General features: G+C 44.7%; 32 non-coding genes across 32 annotated transcripts; all 32 read left to right on the top strand.

The window, feature by feature from the left end:
- Positions 1–320: 320 nt before the first annotated feature.
- Positions 321–402, top strand: Trnal-aag (transfer RNA leucine (anticodon AAG)). The gene has a single exon. It is a non-coding gene; the product is annotated as a tRNA-Leu (tRNA).
- Positions 403–828: 426 nt separating this feature from the next.
- Positions 829–910, top strand: Trnal-aag (transfer RNA leucine (anticodon AAG)). Its single transcript has one exon. It is a non-coding gene; the product is annotated as a tRNA-Leu (tRNA).
- Positions 911–1336: 426 nt separating this feature from the next.
- Positions 1337–1418, top strand: Trnal-aag (transfer RNA leucine (anticodon AAG)). The gene has a single exon. It is a non-coding gene; the product is annotated as a tRNA-Leu (tRNA).
- A 426-nt stretch (positions 1419–1844) lies between these two features.
- Trnal-aag (transfer RNA leucine (anticodon AAG)) lies at positions 1845–1926 on the top strand. Its single transcript has one exon. It is a non-coding gene; the product is annotated as a tRNA-Leu (tRNA).
- Positions 1927–2352: 426 nt separating this feature from the next.
- Positions 2353–2434, top strand: Trnal-aag (transfer RNA leucine (anticodon AAG)). Its single transcript has one exon. It is a non-coding gene; the product is annotated as a tRNA-Leu (tRNA).
- A 426-nt stretch (positions 2435–2860) lies between these two features.
- Trnal-aag (transfer RNA leucine (anticodon AAG)) lies at positions 2861–2942 on the top strand. The gene has a single exon. It is a non-coding gene; the product is annotated as a tRNA-Leu (tRNA).
- Positions 2943–3368: 426 nt separating this feature from the next.
- Positions 3369–3450, top strand: Trnal-aag (transfer RNA leucine (anticodon AAG)). The gene has a single exon. It is a non-coding gene; the product is annotated as a tRNA-Leu (tRNA).
- A 426-nt stretch (positions 3451–3876) lies between these two features.
- Trnal-aag (transfer RNA leucine (anticodon AAG)) lies at positions 3877–3958 on the top strand. The gene has a single exon. It is a non-coding gene; the product is annotated as a tRNA-Leu (tRNA).
- A 426-nt stretch (positions 3959–4384) lies between these two features.
- Trnal-aag (transfer RNA leucine (anticodon AAG)) lies at positions 4385–4466 on the top strand. Its single transcript has one exon. It is a non-coding gene; the product is annotated as a tRNA-Leu (tRNA).
- Positions 4467–4892: 426 nt separating this feature from the next.
- Positions 4893–4974, top strand: Trnal-aag (transfer RNA leucine (anticodon AAG)). Its single transcript has one exon. It is a non-coding gene; the product is annotated as a tRNA-Leu (tRNA).
- A 426-nt stretch (positions 4975–5400) lies between these two features.
- Positions 5401–5482, top strand: Trnal-aag (transfer RNA leucine (anticodon AAG)). Its single transcript has one exon. It is a non-coding gene; the product is annotated as a tRNA-Leu (tRNA).
- A 426-nt stretch (positions 5483–5908) lies between these two features.
- Positions 5909–5990, top strand: Trnal-aag (transfer RNA leucine (anticodon AAG)). The gene has a single exon. It is a non-coding gene; the product is annotated as a tRNA-Leu (tRNA).
- A 426-nt stretch (positions 5991–6416) lies between these two features.
- Positions 6417–6498, top strand: Trnal-aag (transfer RNA leucine (anticodon AAG)). Its single transcript has one exon. It is a non-coding gene; the product is annotated as a tRNA-Leu (tRNA).
- Positions 6499–6924: 426 nt separating this feature from the next.
- On the top strand, positions 6925–7006 carry Trnal-aag (transfer RNA leucine (anticodon AAG)). The gene has a single exon. It is a non-coding gene; the product is annotated as a tRNA-Leu (tRNA).
- Positions 7007–7432: 426 nt separating this feature from the next.
- Trnal-aag (transfer RNA leucine (anticodon AAG)) lies at positions 7433–7514 on the top strand. The gene has a single exon. It is a non-coding gene; the product is annotated as a tRNA-Leu (tRNA).
- Positions 7515–7940: 426 nt separating this feature from the next.
- Positions 7941–8022, top strand: Trnal-aag (transfer RNA leucine (anticodon AAG)). The gene has a single exon. It is a non-coding gene; the product is annotated as a tRNA-Leu (tRNA).
- Positions 8023–8448: 426 nt separating this feature from the next.
- Positions 8449–8530, top strand: Trnal-aag (transfer RNA leucine (anticodon AAG)). The gene has a single exon. It is a non-coding gene; the product is annotated as a tRNA-Leu (tRNA).
- Positions 8531–8956: 426 nt separating this feature from the next.
- On the top strand, positions 8957–9038 carry Trnal-aag (transfer RNA leucine (anticodon AAG)). The gene has a single exon. It is a non-coding gene; the product is annotated as a tRNA-Leu (tRNA).
- Positions 9039–9464: 426 nt separating this feature from the next.
- On the top strand, positions 9465–9546 carry Trnal-aag (transfer RNA leucine (anticodon AAG)). The gene has a single exon. It is a non-coding gene; the product is annotated as a tRNA-Leu (tRNA).
- A 426-nt stretch (positions 9547–9972) lies between these two features.
- On the top strand, positions 9973–10054 carry Trnal-aag (transfer RNA leucine (anticodon AAG)). Its single transcript has one exon. It is a non-coding gene; the product is annotated as a tRNA-Leu (tRNA).
- Positions 10055–10480: 426 nt separating this feature from the next.
- Trnal-aag (transfer RNA leucine (anticodon AAG)) lies at positions 10481–10562 on the top strand. Its single transcript has one exon. It is a non-coding gene; the product is annotated as a tRNA-Leu (tRNA).
- A 426-nt stretch (positions 10563–10988) lies between these two features.
- Positions 10989–11070, top strand: Trnal-aag (transfer RNA leucine (anticodon AAG)). Its single transcript has one exon. It is a non-coding gene; the product is annotated as a tRNA-Leu (tRNA).
- A 426-nt stretch (positions 11071–11496) lies between these two features.
- Trnal-aag (transfer RNA leucine (anticodon AAG)) lies at positions 11497–11578 on the top strand. Its single transcript has one exon. It is a non-coding gene; the product is annotated as a tRNA-Leu (tRNA).
- Positions 11579–12004: 426 nt separating this feature from the next.
- On the top strand, positions 12005–12086 carry Trnal-aag (transfer RNA leucine (anticodon AAG)). The gene has a single exon. It is a non-coding gene; the product is annotated as a tRNA-Leu (tRNA).
- Positions 12087–12512: 426 nt separating this feature from the next.
- Positions 12513–12594, top strand: Trnal-aag (transfer RNA leucine (anticodon AAG)). The gene has a single exon. It is a non-coding gene; the product is annotated as a tRNA-Leu (tRNA).
- A 426-nt stretch (positions 12595–13020) lies between these two features.
- Positions 13021–13102, top strand: Trnal-aag (transfer RNA leucine (anticodon AAG)). The gene has a single exon. It is a non-coding gene; the product is annotated as a tRNA-Leu (tRNA).
- A 426-nt stretch (positions 13103–13528) lies between these two features.
- Positions 13529–13610, top strand: Trnal-aag (transfer RNA leucine (anticodon AAG)). The gene has a single exon. It is a non-coding gene; the product is annotated as a tRNA-Leu (tRNA).
- Positions 13611–14036: 426 nt separating this feature from the next.
- On the top strand, positions 14037–14118 carry Trnal-aag (transfer RNA leucine (anticodon AAG)). Its single transcript has one exon. It is a non-coding gene; the product is annotated as a tRNA-Leu (tRNA).
- Positions 14119–14544: 426 nt separating this feature from the next.
- Positions 14545–14626, top strand: Trnal-aag (transfer RNA leucine (anticodon AAG)). Its single transcript has one exon. It is a non-coding gene; the product is annotated as a tRNA-Leu (tRNA).
- Positions 14627–15052: 426 nt separating this feature from the next.
- On the top strand, positions 15053–15134 carry Trnal-aag (transfer RNA leucine (anticodon AAG)). Its single transcript has one exon. It is a non-coding gene; the product is annotated as a tRNA-Leu (tRNA).
- A 426-nt stretch (positions 15135–15560) lies between these two features.
- Positions 15561–15642, top strand: Trnal-aag (transfer RNA leucine (anticodon AAG)). The gene has a single exon. It is a non-coding gene; the product is annotated as a tRNA-Leu (tRNA).
- A 426-nt stretch (positions 15643–16068) lies between these two features.
- Trnal-aag (transfer RNA leucine (anticodon AAG)) lies at positions 16069–16150 on the top strand. The gene has a single exon. It is a non-coding gene; the product is annotated as a tRNA-Leu (tRNA).
- The last annotated feature ends 294 nt before the right edge of the window (positions 16151–16444 follow it).

The following is a 16444-nucleotide window of genomic DNA, read 5'->3' as shown; positions in this document are numbered from 1 at the left end:
TGATTTACACTACAAATGAAGATTACCTGACAAGCTTCAATCCCAAGAAAAGACCTTTGATTTCAGACAAGAAATAAAGAAAATTAATATTGAGGTTGGTGGTCTATTTACTCCAGCTTTTGTGGCAGGAGACGTCAAAAGGCACAATTCATGTGCTGAACATTTGGATGCTCAGGCATGGACATGGCACAAGGTTTCAAGTACTGAGAATTTGCCGAATGTGGATGCCATAAGAGTTGATGTGCAGCCTGGCTGTTTCCGACAAGTAACGTAGACGTTATGGGAAACAGTTGAATAGAATCCGGTGTTACTAATGTACGGGTAGCGTGGCCGAGCGGTCTAAGGCGCTGGTTTAAGGCACCAGTCTCTTCGGAGGCGTGGGTTCGAATCCCACCGCTGCCACACCTCTTTTGCTTCCTTAATCTATAGAAAATCATGTCTCCATGGCAATCGCAGCTTGGGCTATCATGAGAGCAATTGTACCGTGAATATACTTTTCGTCAACTCTTGATTTACACTACAAATGAAGGTTGCCTGACAAGCTTCAATCCTAAGAAAAGACCTTTGATTTCAGACAAGAAAGAAAGAAAATTAATATTGAGGTTGGTGGTCTATTTACTCCAGCTTTTGTGGCAGGAGACGTCAAAAGGCACAATTCATGTGCTGAACATTTGGGGGCTCAGGCATGGACATGGCACAAGGTTTCAAGTACTGAGAATTTGCCGAATGTGGATGCCACAAGAGTTGTTGTGCAGTCTGGCTGTTCCCGACAAGTAACGTAGACGTTATGGGAAACAGTTGAATAGAATCCGGTGCTTCTAATGTACGGGTAGCGTGGCCGAGCGGTCTAAGGCGCTGGTTTAAGGCACCAGTCTCTTCGGAGGCGTGGGTTCGAATCCCACCGCTGCCACACTTCTTTTGCTTCCTTAATCTATAGAAAATCATGTCTCCATGGTAATCGCAGCTTGGGCTATCATGAGAGCAATTGTACCGTGAATATACTTTTCGTCAACTCTTGATTTACACTACAAATGAAGGTTGCCTGACAAGCTTCAATCCTAAGAAAAGACCTTTGATTTCAGACAAAAAAGAAAGAAAATAAATATTGAGGTTGGTGGTCTATTTACTCCAGCTTTTGTGGCAGGAGACGTCAAAAGGCACAATTCATGTGCTGAACATTTGGGGGATCAGGCATGGACATGGCACAAGGTTTCAAGTACTGAGAATTTGCCGAATGTGGATGCCATAAGAGTTGATGTGCAGTCTGGCTGTTCCCGACAAGTAACGTAGACGTTATGGGAAACAGTTGAATAGAATCCGGTGCTTCTAATGTACGGGTAGCGTGGCCGAGCGGTCTAAGGCGCTTGTTTAAGGCACCAGTCTCTTCGGAGGCGTGGGTTCGAATCCCACCGCTGCCACACTTCTTTTGCTTCCTTAATCTATAGAAAATCATGTCTCCATGGCAATCGCAGCTTGGGCTATCATGAGAGCAATTGTACCGTGAATATACTTTTCGTCAACTCTTGATTTACACTACAAATGAAGGTTACCTGACAAGCTTCAATCCTATGAAAAGACCTTTGATTTCAGACAAGAAAGAAAGAAAATAAATATTGAGGTTGGTGGTCTATTTACTCCAGCTTTTGTGGCAGGAGACGTCAAAAGGCACAATTCATGTGCTGAACATTTGGATGCTCAGGCATGGACATGGCACACGGTTTCAAGTACTGAGAATTTGCCGAATGTGGATGCCATAAGAGTTGATGTGCAGTCTGGCTGTTCCCGACAAGTAACGTAGACGTTATGGGAAACAGTTGAATAGAATCCGGTGTTACTAATGTACGGGTTGCGTGGCCGAGCGGTCTAAGGCGCTGGTTTAAGGCACCAGTCTCTTCGGAGGCGTGGGTTCGAATCCCACCGCTGCCACACTTCTTTTGCTTCCTTAATCTATAGAAAATCATGTCTCCATGGCAATCGCAGCTTGGGCTATCATGAGAGCAATTGTACCGTGAATATACTTTTCGTCAACTCTTGATTTACACTACAAATGAAGATTACCTGACAAGCTTCAATCCCAAGAAAAGACCTTTGATTTCAGACAAGAAATAAAGAAAATTAATATTGAGGTTGGTGGTCTATTTACTCCAGCTTTTGTGGCAGGAGACGTCAAAAGGCACAATTCATGTGCTGAACATTTGGGGGCTCAGGCATGGACATGGCACAAGGTTTCAAGTACTGAGAATTTGCCGAATGTGGATGCCACAAGAGTTGATGTGCAGTCTGGCTGTTCCCGACAAGTAACGTAGATGTTATGGGAAACAGTTGAATAGAATCCGGTGCTTCTAATGTACGGGTAGCGTGGCCGAGCGGTCTAAGGCGCTTGTTTAAGGCACCAGTCTCTTCGGAGGCGTGGGTTCGAATCCCACCGCTGCCACACTTCTTTTGCTTCCTTAATCTATAGAAAATCATGTCTCCATGGCAATCGCAGCTTGGGCTATCATGAGAGCAATTGTACCGTGAATATACTTTTCGTCAACTCTTGATTTACACTACAAATGAAGGTTACCTGACAAGCTTCAATCCTAAGAAAAGACCTTTGATTTCAGACAAGAAAGAAAGAAAATAAATATTGAGGTTGGTGGTCTATTTACTCCAGCTTTTGTGGCAGGAGACGTCAAAAGGCACAATTCATGTGCTGAACATTTGGATGCTCAGGCATGGACATGGCACACGGTTTCAAGTACTGAGAATTTGCCGAATGTGGATGCCATAAGAGTTGATGTGCAGTCTGGCTGTTCCCGACAAGTAACGTAGACGTTATGGGAAACAGTTGAATAGAATCCGGTGTTACTAATGTACGGGTTGCGTGGCCGAGCGGTCTAAGGCGCTGGTTTAAGGCACCAGTCTCTTCGGAGGCGTGGGTTCGAATCCCACCGCTGCCACACTTCTTTTGCTTCCTTAATCTATAGAAAATCATGTCTCCATGGCAATCGCAGCTTGGGCTATCATGAGAGCAATTGTACCGTGAATATACTTTTCGTCAACTCTTGATTTACACTACAAATGAAGATTACCTGACAAGCTTCAATCCCAAGAAAAGACCTTTGATTTCAGACAAGAAATAAAGAAAATGAATATTGAGGTTGGTGGTCTATTTACTCCAGCTTTTGTGACAGGAGACGTCAAAAGGCACAATTCATGTGCTGAACATTTGGGGGCTCAGGCATGGACATGGCACAAGGTTTCAAGTACTGAGAATTTGCCGAATGTGGATGCCACAAGAGTTGATGTGCAGTCTGGCTGTTCCCGACAAGTAACGTAGATGTTATGGGAAACAGTTGAATAGAATCCGGTGCTACTAATGTACGGGTAGCGTGGCCGAGCGGTCTAAGGCGCTGGTTTAAGGCACCAGTCTCTTCGGAGGCGTGGGTTCGAATCCCACCGCTGCCACACCTCTTTTGCTTCCTTAATCTATAGAAAATCATGTCTCCATGGCAATCGCAGCTTGGGCTATCATGAGAGCAATTGTACCGTGAATATACTTTTCGTCAACTCTTGATTTACACTACAAATGAAGATTACCTGACAAGCTTCAATCCCAAGAAAAGACCTTTGATTTCAGACAAGAAATAAAGAAAATTAATATTGAGGTTGGTGGTCTATTTACTCCAGCTTTTGTGGCAGGAGACGTCAAAAGGCACAATTCATGTGCTGAACATTTGGGGGCTCAGGCATGGACATGGCACAAGGTTTCAAGTACTGAGAATTTGCCGAATGTGGATGCCATAAGAGTTGATGTGCAGCCTGGCTGTTCCCGACAAGTAACGTAGACGTTATGGGAAACAGTTGAATAGAATCCGGTGTTACTAATGTACGGGTTGCGTGGCCGAGCGGTCTAAGGCGCTGGTTTAAGGCACCAGTCTCTTCGGAGGCGTGGGTTCGAATCCCACCGCTGCCACACTTCTTTTGCTTCCTTAATCTATAGAAAATCATGTCTCCATGGCAATCGCAGCTTGGGCTATCATGAGAGCAATTGTACCGTGAATATACTTTTCGTCAACTCTTGATTTACACTACAAATGAAGATTACCTGACAAGCTTCAATCCTAAGAAAAGACCTTTGATTTCAGACAAGAAATAAAGAAAATTAATATTGAGGTTGGTGGTCTATTTACTCCAGCTTTTGTGGCAGGAGACGTCAAAAGGCACAATTCATGTGCTGAACATTTGGGGGCTCAGGCATGGACATGGCACAAGGTTTCAAGTACTGAGAATTTGCCGAATGTGGATGCCATAAGAGTTGATGTGCAGTCTGGCTGTTCCCGACATGTAACGTAGACGTTATGGGAAACAGTTGAATAGAATCCGGTGTTACTAATGTACGGGTAGCGTGGCCGAGCGGTCTAAGGCGCTGGTTTAAGGCACCAGTCTCTTCGGAGGCGTGGGTTCGAATCCCACCGCTGCCACACCTCTTTTGCTTCCTTAATCTATAGAAAATCATGTCTCCATGGTAATCGCAGCTTGGGCTATCATGAGAGCAATTGTACCGTGAATATACTTTTCGTCAACTCTTGATTTACACTACAAATGAAGATTACCTGACAAGCTTCAATCCCAAGAAAAGACCTTTGATTTCAGACAAGAAATAAAGAAAATTAATATTGAGGTTGGTGGTCTATTTACTCCAGCTTTTGTGGCAGGAGACGTCAAAAGGCACAATTCATGTGCTGAACATTTGGGGGCTCAGGCATGGACATGGCACAAGGTTTCAAGTACTGAGAATTTGCCGAATGTGGATGCCATAAGAGTTGATGTGCAGTCTGGCTGTTCCCGACATGTAACGTAGACGTTATGGGAAACAGTTGAATAGAATCCGGTGTTACTAATGTACGGGTAGCGTGGCCGAGCGGTCTAAGGCGCTGGTTTAAGGCACCAGTCTCTTCGGAGGCGTGGGTTCGAATCCCACCGCTGCCACACCTCTTTTGCTTCCTTAATCTATAGAAAATCATGTCTCCATGGTAATCGCAGCTTGGGCTATCATGAGAGCAATTGTACCGTGAATATACTTTTCGTCAACTCTTGATTTACACTACAAATGAAGATTACCTGACAAGCTTCAATCCCAAGAAAAGACCTTTGATTTCAGACAAGAAATAAAGAAAATTAATATTGAGGTTGGTGGTCTATTTACTCCAGCTTTTGTGGCAGGAGACGTCAAAAGGCACAATTCATGTGCTGAACATTTGGGGGCTCAGGCATGGACATGGCACAAGGTTTCAAGTACTGAGAATTTGCCGAATGTGGATGCCATAAGAGTTGATGTGCAGCCTGGCTGTTCCCGACAAGTAACGTAGACGTTATGGGAAACAGTTGAATAGAATCCGGTGTTACTAATGTACGGGTAGCGTGGCCGAGCGGTCTAAGTCGCTGGTTTAAGGCACCAGTCTCTTCGGAGGCGTGGGTTCGAATCCCACCGCTGCCACACTTCTTTTGCTTCCTTAATCTATAGAAAATCATGTCTCCATGGCAATCGCAGCTTGGGCTATCATGAGAGCAATTGTACCGTGAATATACTTTTCGTCAACTCTTGATTTACACTACAAATGAAGATTACCTGACAAGCTTCAATCCTAAGAAAAGACCTTTGATTTCAGACAAGAAAGAAAGAAAATTAATATTGAGGTTGGTGGTCTATTTACTCCAGCTTTTGTGGCAGGAGACGTCAAAAGGCACAATTCATGTGCTGAACATTTGGGGGCTCAGGCATGGACATGGCACAAGGTTTCAAGTACTGAGAATTTGCCGAATGTGGATGCCATAAGAGTTGATGTGCAGTCTGGCTGTTCCCGACATGTAACGTAGACGTTATGGGAAACAGTTGAATAGAATCCGGTGTTACTAATGTACGGGTAGCGTGGCCGAGCGGTCTAAGGCGCTGGTTTAAGGCACCAGTCTCTTCGGAGGCGTGGGTTCGAATCCCACCGCTGCCACACCTCTTTTGCTTCCTTAATCTATAGAAAATCATGTCTCCATGGTAATCGCAGCTTGGGCTATCATGAGAGCAATTGTACCGTGAATATACTTTTCGTCAACTCTTGATTTACACTACAAATGAAGGTTGCCTGACAAGCTTCAATCCTAAGAAAAGACCTTTGATTTCAGACAAGAAAGAAAGAAAATAAATATTGAGGTTGGTGGTCTATTTACTCCAGCTTTTGTGGCAGGAGACGTCAAAAGGCACAATTCATGTGCTGAACATTTGGGGGCTCAGGCATGGACATGGCACAAGGTTTCAAGTACTGAGAATTTGCCGAATGTGGATGCCATAAGAGTTGATGTGCAGTCTGGCTGTTCCCGACAAGTAACGTAGACGTTATGGGAAACAGTTGAATAGAATCCGGTGCTTCTAATGTACGGGTAGCGTGGCCGAGCGGTCTAAGGCGCTGGTTTAAGGCACCAGTCTCTTCGGAGGCGTGGGTTCGAATCCCACCGCTGCCACACTTCTTTTGCTTCCTTAATCTATAGAAAATCATGTCTCCATGGCAATCGCAGCTTGGGCTATCATGAGAGCAATTGTACCGTGAATATACTTTTCGTCAACTCTTGATTTACACTACAAATGAAGGTTACCTGACAAGCTTCAATCCTAAGAAAAGACCTTTGATTTCAGACAAGAAAGAAAGAAAATAAATATTGAGGTTGGTGGTCTACTTACTCCAGCTTTTGTGGCAGGAGACGTCAAAAGGCACAATTCATGTGCTGAACATTTGGGGGCTCAGGCATGGACATGGCACAAGGTTTCAAGTACTGAGAATTTGCCGAATGTGGATGCCATAAGAGTTGATGTGCAGTCTGGCTGTTCCCGACAAGTAACGTAGACGTTATGGGAAACAGTTGAATAGAATCCGGTGTTACTAATGTACGGGTAGCGTGGCCGAGCGGTCTAAGGCGCTGGTTTAAGGCACCAGTCTCTTCGGAGGCGTGGGTTCGAATCCCACCGCTGCCACACCTCTTTTGCTTCCTTAATCTATAGAAAATCATGTCTCCATGGTAATCGCAGCTTGGGCTATCATGAGAGCAATTGTACCGTGAATATACTTTTCGTCAACTCTTGATTTACACTACAAATGAAGGTTGCCTGACAAGCTTCAATCCTAAGAAAAGACCTTTGATTTCAGACAAGAAAGAAAGAAAATAAATATTGAGGTTGGTGGTCTATTTACTCCAGCTTTTGTGGCAGGAGACGTCAAAAGGCACAATTCATGTGCTGAACATTTGGGGGCTCAGGCATGGACATGGCACAAGGTTTCAAGTACTGAGAATTTGCCGAATGTGGATGCCATAGGAGTTGATGTGCAGTCTGGCTGTTCCCGACAAGTAACGTAGACGTTATGGGAAACAGTTGAATAGAATCCGGTGCTTCTAATGTACGGGTAGCGTGGCCGAGCGGTCTAAGGCGCTGGTTTAAGGCACCAGTCTCTTCGGAGGCGTGGGTTCGAATCCCACCGCTGCCACACTTCTTTTGCTTCCTTAATCTATAGAAAATCATGTCTCCATGGCAATCGCAGCTTGGGCTATCATGAGAGCAATTGTACCGTGAATATACTTTTCGTCAACTCTTGATTTACACTACAAATGAAGGTTACCTGACAAGCTTCAATCCTAAGAAAAGACCTTTGATTTCAGACAAGAAAGAAAGAAAATTAATATTGAGGTTGGTGGTCTACTTACTCCAGCTTTTGTGGCAGGAGACGTCAAAAGGCACAATTCATGTGCTGAACATTTGGGGGCTCAGGCATGGACATGGCACAAGGTTTCAAGTACTGAGAATTTGCCGAATGTGGATGCCATAGGAGTTGATGTGCAGTCTGGCTGTTCCCGACAAGTAACGTAGACGTTATGGGAAACAGTTGAATAGAATCCGGTGCTTCTAATGTACGGGTAGCGTGGCCGAGCGGTCTAAGGCGCTGGTTTAAGGCACCAGTCTCTTCGGAGGCGTGGGTTCGAATCCCACCGCTGCCACACTTCTTTTGCTTCCTTAATCTATAGAAAATCATGTCTCCATGGCAATCGCAGCTTGGGCTATCATGAGAGCAATTGTACCGTGAATATACTTTTCGTCAACTCTTGATTTACACTACAAATGAAGGTTACCTGACAAGCTTCAATCCCAAGAAAAGACCTTTGATTTCAGACAAGAAAGAAAGAAAATTAATATTGAGGTTGGTGGTCTACTTACTCCAGCTTTTGTGGCAGGAGACGTCAAAAGGCACAATTCATGTGCTGAACATTTGGGGGCTCAGGCATGGACATGGCACAAGGTTTCAAGTACTGAGAATTTGCCGAATGTGGATGCCATAAGAGTTGATGTGCAGTCTGGCTGTTCCCGACATGTAACGTAGACGTTATGGGAAACAGTTGAATAGAATCCGGTGTTACTAATGTACGGGTAGCGTGGCCGAGCGGTCTAAGGCGCTGGTTTAAGGCACCAGTCTCTTCGGAGGCGTGGGTTCGAATCCCACCGCTGCCACACCTCTTTTGCTTCCTTAATCTATAGAAAATCATGTCTCCATGGCAATCGCAGCTTGGGCTATCATGAGAGCAATTGTACCGTGAATATACTTTTCGTCAACTCTTGATTTACACTACAAATGAAGGTTGCCTGACAAGCTTCAATCCTAAGAAAAGACCTTTGATTTCAGACAAGAAAGAAAGAAAATAAATATTGAGGTTGGTGGTCTATTTACTCCAGCTTTTGTGGCAGGAGACGTCAAAAGGCACAATTCATGTGCTGAACATTTGGGGGCTCAGGCATGGACATGGCACAAGGTTTCAAGTACTGAGAATTTGCCGAATGTGGATGCCATAGGAGTTGATGTGCAGTCTGGCTGTTCCCGACAAGTAACGTAGACGTTATGGGAAACAGTTGAATAGAATCCGGTGCTTCTAATGTACGGGTAGCGTGGCCGAGCGGTCTAAGGCGCTGGTTTAAGGCATCAGTCTCTTTGGAGGCGTGGGTTCGAATCCCACCGCTGCCACACTTCTTTTGCTTCCTTAATCTATAGAAAATCATGTCTCCATGGCAATCGCAGCTTGGGCTATCATGAGAGCAATTGTACCGTGAATATACTTTTCGTCAACTCTTGATTTACACTACAAATGAAGGTTACCTGACAAGCTTCAATCCTAAGAAAAGACCTTTGATTTCAGACAAGAAAGAAAGAAAATAAATATTGAGGTTGGTGGTCTACTTACTCCAGCTTTTGTGGCAGGAGACGTCAAAAGGCACAATTCATGTGCTGAACATTTGGGGGCTCAGGCATGGACATGGCACAAGGTTTCAAGTACTGAGAATTTGCCGAATGTGGATGCCATAAGAGTTGATGTGCAGTCTGGCTGTTCCCGACAAGTAACGTAGACGTTATGGGAAACAGTTGAATAGAATCCGGTGCTTCTAATGTACGGGTAGCGTGGCCGAGCGGTCTAAGGCGCTGGTTTAAGGCACCAGTCTCTTCGGAGGCGTGGGTTCGAATCCCACCGCTGCCACACCTCTTTTGCTTCCTTAATCTATAGAAAATCATGTCTCCATGGTAATCGCAGCTTGGGCTATCATGAGAGCAATTGTACCGTGAATATACTTTTCGTCAACTCTTGATTTACACTACAAATGAAGGTTGCCTGACAAGCTTCAATCCTAAGAAAAGACCTTTGATTTCAGACAAGAAAGAAAGAAAATAAATATTGAGGTTGGTGGTCTATTTACTCCAGCTTTTGTGGCAGGAGACGTCAAAAGGCACAATTCATGTGCTGAACATTTGGGGGCTCAGGCATGGACATGGCACAAGGTTTCAAGTACTGAGAATTTGCCGAATGTGGATGCCATAGGAGTTGATGTGCAGTCTGGCTGTTCCCGACAAGTAACGTAGACGTTATGGGAAACAGTTGAATAGAATCCGGTGCTTCTAATGTACGGGTAGCGTGGCCGAGCGGTCTAAGGCGCTGGTTTAAGGCATCAGTCTCTTTGGAGGCGTGGGTTCGAATCCCACCGCTGCCACACTTCTTTTGCTTCCTTAATCTATAGAAAATCATGTCTCCATGGCAATCGCAGCTTGGGCTATCATGAGAGCAATTGTACCGTGAATATACTTTTCGTCAACTCTTGATTTACACTACAAATGAAGGTTACCTGACAAGCTTCAATCCTAAGAAAAGACCTTTGATTTCAGACAAGAAAGAAAGAAAATAAATATTGAGGTTGGTGGTCTACTTACTCCAGCTTTTGTGGCAGGAGACGTCAAAAGGCACAATTCATGTGCTGAACATTTGGGGGCTCAGGCATGGACATGGCACAAGGTTTCAAGTACTGAGAATTTGCCGAATGTGGATGCCATAAGAGTTGATGTGCAGTCTGGCTGTTCCCGACAAGTAACGTAGACGTTATGGGAAACAGTTGAATAGAATCCGGTGTTACTAATGTACGGGTAGCGTGGCCGAGCGGTCTAAGGCGCTGGTTTAAGGCACCAGTCTCTTCGGAGGCGTGGGTTCGAATCCCACCGCTGCCACACCTCTTTTGCTTCCTTAATCTATAGAAAATCATGTCTCCATGGTAATCGCAGCTTGGGCTATCATGAGAGCAATTGTACCGTGAATATACTTTTCGTCAACTCTTGATTTACACTACAAATGAAGGTTGCCTGACAAGCTTCAATCCTAAGAAAAGACCTTTGATTTCAGACAAGAAAGAAAGAAAATAAATATTGAGGTTGGTGGTCTATTTACTCCAGCTTTTGTGGCAGGAGACGTCAAAAGGCACAATTCATGTGCTGAACATTTGGGGGCTCAGGCATGGACATGGCACAAGGTTTCAAGTACTGAGAATTTGCCGAATGTGGATGCCATAGGAGTTGATGTGCAGTCTGGCTGTTCCCGACAAGTAACGTAGACGTTATGGGAAACAGTTGAATAGAATCCGGTGCTTCTAATGTACGGGTAGCGTGGCCGAGCGGTCTAAGGCGCTGGTTTAAGGCATCAGTCTCTTTGGAGGCGTGGGTTCGAATCCCACCGCTGCCACACTTCTTTTGCTTCCTTAATCTATAGAAAATCATGTCTCCATGGCAATCGCAGCTTGGGCTATCATGAGAGCAATTGTACCGTGAATATACTTTTCGTCAACTCTTGATTTACACTACAAATGAAGGTTACCTGACAAGCTTCAATCCTAAGAAAAGACCTTTGATTTCAGACAAGAAAGAAAGAAAATAAATATTGAGGTTGGTGGTCTACTTACTCCAGCTTTTGTGGCAGGAGACGTCAAAAGGCACAATTCATGTGCTGAACATTTGGGGGCTCAGGCATGGACATGGCACAAGGTTTCAAGTACTGAGAATTTGCCGAATGTGGATGCCATAAGAGGTGATGTGCAGTCTGGCTGTTCCCGACAAGTAACATAGACGTTATGGGAAACAGTTGAATAGAATCCGGTGTTACTAATGTACGGGTAGCGTGGCCGAGCGGTCTAAGGCGCTGGTTTAAGGCACCAGTCTCTTCGGAGGCGTGGGTTCGAATCCCACCGCTGCCACACCTCTTTTGCTTCCTTAATCTATAGAAAATCATGTCTCCATGGCAATCGCAGCTTGGGCTATCATGAGAGCAATTGTACCGTGAATATACTTTTCGTCAACTCTTGATTTACACTACAAATGAAGGTTGCCTGACAAGCTTCAATCCTAAGAAAAGACCTTTGATTTCAGACAAGAAAGAAAGAAAATAAATATTGAGGTTGGTGGTCTATTTACTCCAGCTTTTGTGGCAGGAAACATCAAAAGGCACAATTCATGTGCTGAACATTTGGGGGCTCAGGCATGGACATGGCACAAGGTTTCAAGTACTGAGAATTTGCCGAATGTGGATGCCATAAGAGTTGATGTGCAGTCTGGCTGTTCCCGACAAGTAACGTAGACGTTATGGGAAACAGTTGAATAGAATCCGGTGCTTCTAATGTACGGGTAGCGTGGCCGAGCGGTCTAAGGCGCTGGTTTAAGGCACCAGTCTCTTCGGAGGCGTGGGTTCGAATCCCACCGCTGCCACACTTCTTTTGCTTCCTTAATCTATAGAAAATCATGTCTCCATGGCAATCGCAGCTTGGGCTATCATGAGAGCAATTGTACCGTGAATATACTTTTCGTCAACTCTTGATTTACACTACAAATGAAGGTTACCTGACAAGCTTCAATCCCAAGAAAAGACCTTTGATTTCAGACAAGAAAGAAAGAAAATTAATATTGAGGTTGGTGGTCTATTTACTCCAGCTTTTGTGGCAGGAGACGTCAAAAGGCACAATTCATGTGCTGAACATTTGGGGGCTCAGGCATGGACATGGCACAAGGTTTCAAGTACTGAGAATTTGCCGAATGTGGATGCCATAAGAGTTGATGTGCAGTCTGGCTGTTCCCGACAAGTAACGTAGACGTTATGGGAAACAGTTGAATAGAATCCGGTGCTTCTAATGTACGGGTAGCGTGGCCGAGCGGTCTAAGGCGCTGGTTTAAGGCACCAGTCTCTTCGGAGGCGTGGGTTCGAATCCCACCGCTGCCAGACTTCTTTTGCTTCCTTAATCTATAGAAAATCATGTCTCCATGGCAATCGCAGCTTGGGCTATCATGAGAGCAATTGTACCGTGAATATACTTTTCGTCAACTCTTGATTTACACTACAAATGAAGGTTACCTGACAAGCTTCAATCCTAAGAAAAGACCTTTGATTTCAGACAAGAAAGAAAGAAAATAAATATTGAGGTTGGTGGTCTATTTACTCCAGCTTTTGTGGCAGGAGACGTCAAAAGGCACAATTCATGTGCTGAACATTTGGATCCTCAGGCATGGACATGGCACAAGGTTTCAAGTACTGAGAATTTGCCGAATGTGGATGCCATAAGAGTTGATGTGCAGTCTGGCTGTTCCCGACAAGTAACGTAGACGTTATGGGAAACAGTTGAATAGAATCCGGTGTTACTAATGTACGGGTAGCGTGGCCGAGCGGTCTAAGGCGCTGGTTTAAGGCACCAGTCTCTTCGGAGGCGTGGGTTCGAATCCCACCGCTGCCACACCTCTTTTGCTTCCTTAATCTATAGAAAATCATGTCTCCATGGCAATCGCAGCTTGGGCTATCATGAGAGCAATTGTACCGTGAATATACTTTTCGTCAACTCTTGATTTACACTACAAATGAAGGTTGCCTGACAAGCTTCAATCCTAAGAAAAGACCTTTGATTTCAGACAAGAAAGAAAGAAAATAAATATTGAGGTTGGTGGTCTATTTACTCCAGCTTTTGTGGCAGGAGACGTCAAAAGGCACAATTCATGTGCTGAACATTTGGGGGCTCAGGCATGGACATGGCACAAGGTTTCAAGTACTGAGAATTTGCCGAATGTGGATGCCATAAGAGTTGATGTGCAGTCTGGCTGTTCCCGACAAGTAACGTAGACGTTATGGGAAACAGTTGAATAGAATCCGGTGCTTCTAATGTACGGGTAGCGTGGCCGAGCGGTCTAAGGCGCTGGTTTAAGGCACCAGTCTCTTCGGAGGCGTGGGTTCGAATCCCACCGCTGCCAGACTTCTTTTGCTTCCTTAATCTATAGAAAATCATGTCTCCATGGCAATCGCAGCTTGGGCTATCATGAGAGCAATTGTACCGTGAATATACTTTTCGTCAACTCTTGATTTACACTACAAATGAAGGTTACCTGACAAGCTTCAATCCCAAGAAAAGACCTTTGATTTCAGACAAGAAAGAAAGAAAATTAATATTGAGGTTGGTGGTCTATTTACTCCAGCTTTTGTGGCAGGAGACGTCAAAAGGCACAATTCATGTGCTGAACATTTGGGGGCTCAGGCATGGACATGGCACAAGGTTTCAAGTACTGAGAATTTGCCGAATGTGGATGCCATAAGAGTTGATGTGCAGTCTGGCTGTTCCCGACAAGTAACGTAGACGTTATGGGAAACAGTTGAATAGAATCCGGTGCTTCTAATGTACGGGTAGCGTGGCCGAGCGGTCTAAGGCGCTGGTTTAAGGCACCAGTCTCTTCGGAGGCGTGGGTTCGAATCCCACCGCTGCCACACTTCTTTTGCTTCCTTAATCTATAGAAAATCATGTCTCCATGGCAATCGCAGCTTGGGCTATCATGAGAGCAATTGTACCGTGAATATACTTTTCGTCAACTCTTGATTTACACTACAAATGAAGGTTGCCTGACAAGCTTTAATCCCAAGAAAAGACCTTTGATTTCAGACAAGAAAGAAAGAAAATTAATATTGAGGTTGGTGGTCTATTTACTCCAGCTTTTGTGGCAGGAGACGTCAAAAGGCACAATTCATGTGCTGAACATTTGGGGGATCAGGCATGGACATGGCACAAGGTTTCAAGTACTGAGAATTTGCCGAATGTGGATGCCATAAGAGTTGATGTGCAGTCTGGCTGTTCCCGACAAGTAACGTAGACGTTATGGGAAACAGTTGAATAGAATCCGGTGCTTCTAATGTACGGGTAGCGTGGCCGAGCGGTCTAAGGCGCTGGTTTAAGGCACCAGTCTCTTCGGAGGCGTGGGTTCGAATCCCACCGCTGCCAGACTTCTTTTGCTTCCTTAATCTATAGAAAATCATGTCTCCATGGCAATCGCAGCTTGGGCTATCATGAGAGCAATTGTACCGTGAATATACTTTTCGTCAACTCTTGATTTACACTACAAATGAAGGTTACCTGACAAGCTTCAATCCTAAGAAAAGACCTTTGATTTCAGACAAGAAAGAAAGAAAATAAATATTGAGGTTGGTGGTCTATTTACTCCAGCTTTTGTGGCAGGAGACGTCAAAAGGCACAATTCATGTGCTGAACATTTGGATCCTCAGGCATGGACATGGCACAAGGTTTCAAGTACTGAGAATTTGCCGAATGTGGATGCCATAAGAGTTGATGTGCAGTCTGGCTGTTCCCGACAAGTAACGTAGACGTTATGGGAAACAGTTGAATAGAATCCGGTGTTACTAATGTACGGGTTGCGTGGCCGAGCGGTCTAAGGCGCTGGTTTAAGGCACCAGTCTCTTCGGAGGCGTGGGTTCGAATCCCACCGCTGCCACACTTCTTTTGCTTCCTTAATCTATAGAAAATCATGTCTCCATGGCAATCGCAGCTTGGGCTATCATGAGAGCAATTGTACCGTGAATATACTTTTCGTCAACTCTTGATTTACACTACAAATGAAGATTACCTGACAAGTTTCAATCCCAAGAAAAGACCTTTGATTTCAGACAAGAAAGAAAGAAAATTAATATTGAGGTTGGTGGTCTATTTACTCCAGCTTTTGTGGCAGGAGACGTCAAAAGGCACAATTCATGTGCTGAACATTTGGGGGATCAGGCATGGACATGGCACAAGGTTTCAAGTACTGAGAATTTGCCGAATGTGGATGCCATAAGAGTTGATGTGCAGTCTGGCTGTTCCCGACAAGTAACGTAGACGTTATGGGAAACAGTTGAATAGAATCCGGTGCTTCTAATGTACGGGTAGCGTGGCCGAGCGGTCTAAGGCGCTGGTTTAAGGCACCAGTCTCTTCGGAGGCGTGGGTTCGAATCCCACCGCTGCCACACTTCTTTTGCTTCCTTAATCTATAGAAAATCATGTCTCCATGGCAATCGCAGCTTGGGCTATCATGAGAGCAATTGTACCGTGAATATACTTTTCGTCAACTCTTGATTTACACTACAAATGAAGGTTGCCTGACAAGCTTCAATCCTAAGAAAAGACCTTTGATTTCAGACAAGAAAGAAAGAAAATAAATATTGAGGTTGGTGGTCTATTTACTCCAGCTTTTGTGGCAGGAGACGTCAAAAGGCACAATTCATGTGCTGAACATTTGGATCCTCAGGCATGGACATGGCACAAGGTTTCAAGTACTGAGAATTTGCCGAATGTGGATGCCATAAGAGTTGATGTGCAGTCTGGCTGTTCCCGACAAGTAACGTAGACGTTATGGGAAACAGTTGAATAGAATCCGGTGTTACTAATGTACGGGTAGCGTGGCCGAGCGGTCTAAGGCGCTGGTTTAAGGCACCAGTCTCTTCGGAGGCGTGGGTTCGAATCCCACCGCTGCCACACCTCTTTTGCTTCCTTAATCTATAGAAAATCATGTCTCCATGGCAATCGCAGCTTGGGCTATCATGAGAGCAATTGTACCGTGAATATACTTTTCGTCAACTCTTGATTTACACTACAAATGAAGGTTGCCTGACAAGCTTCAATCCTAAGAAAAGACCTTTGATTTCAGACAAGAAAGAAAGAAAATTAATATTGAGGTTGGTGGTCTATTTACTCCAGCTTTTGTGGCAGGAGACGTCAAAAGGCACAATTCATGTGCTGAACATTTGGGGGCTCAGGCATGGACATGGC

The sequence above is a fragment of the Haliotis asinina genome, chromosome 1, assembly GCF_037392515.1.
Source record: "Haliotis asinina isolate JCU_RB_2024 chromosome 1, JCU_Hal_asi_v2, whole genome shotgun sequence".
Taxonomy (NCBI): domain Eukaryota; kingdom Metazoa; phylum Mollusca; class Gastropoda; order Lepetellida; family Haliotidae; genus Haliotis; species Haliotis asinina.
Note: the sequence above shows the minus strand (reverse complement) of the source record. Positions and strands in the feature narration are given on the sequence as shown.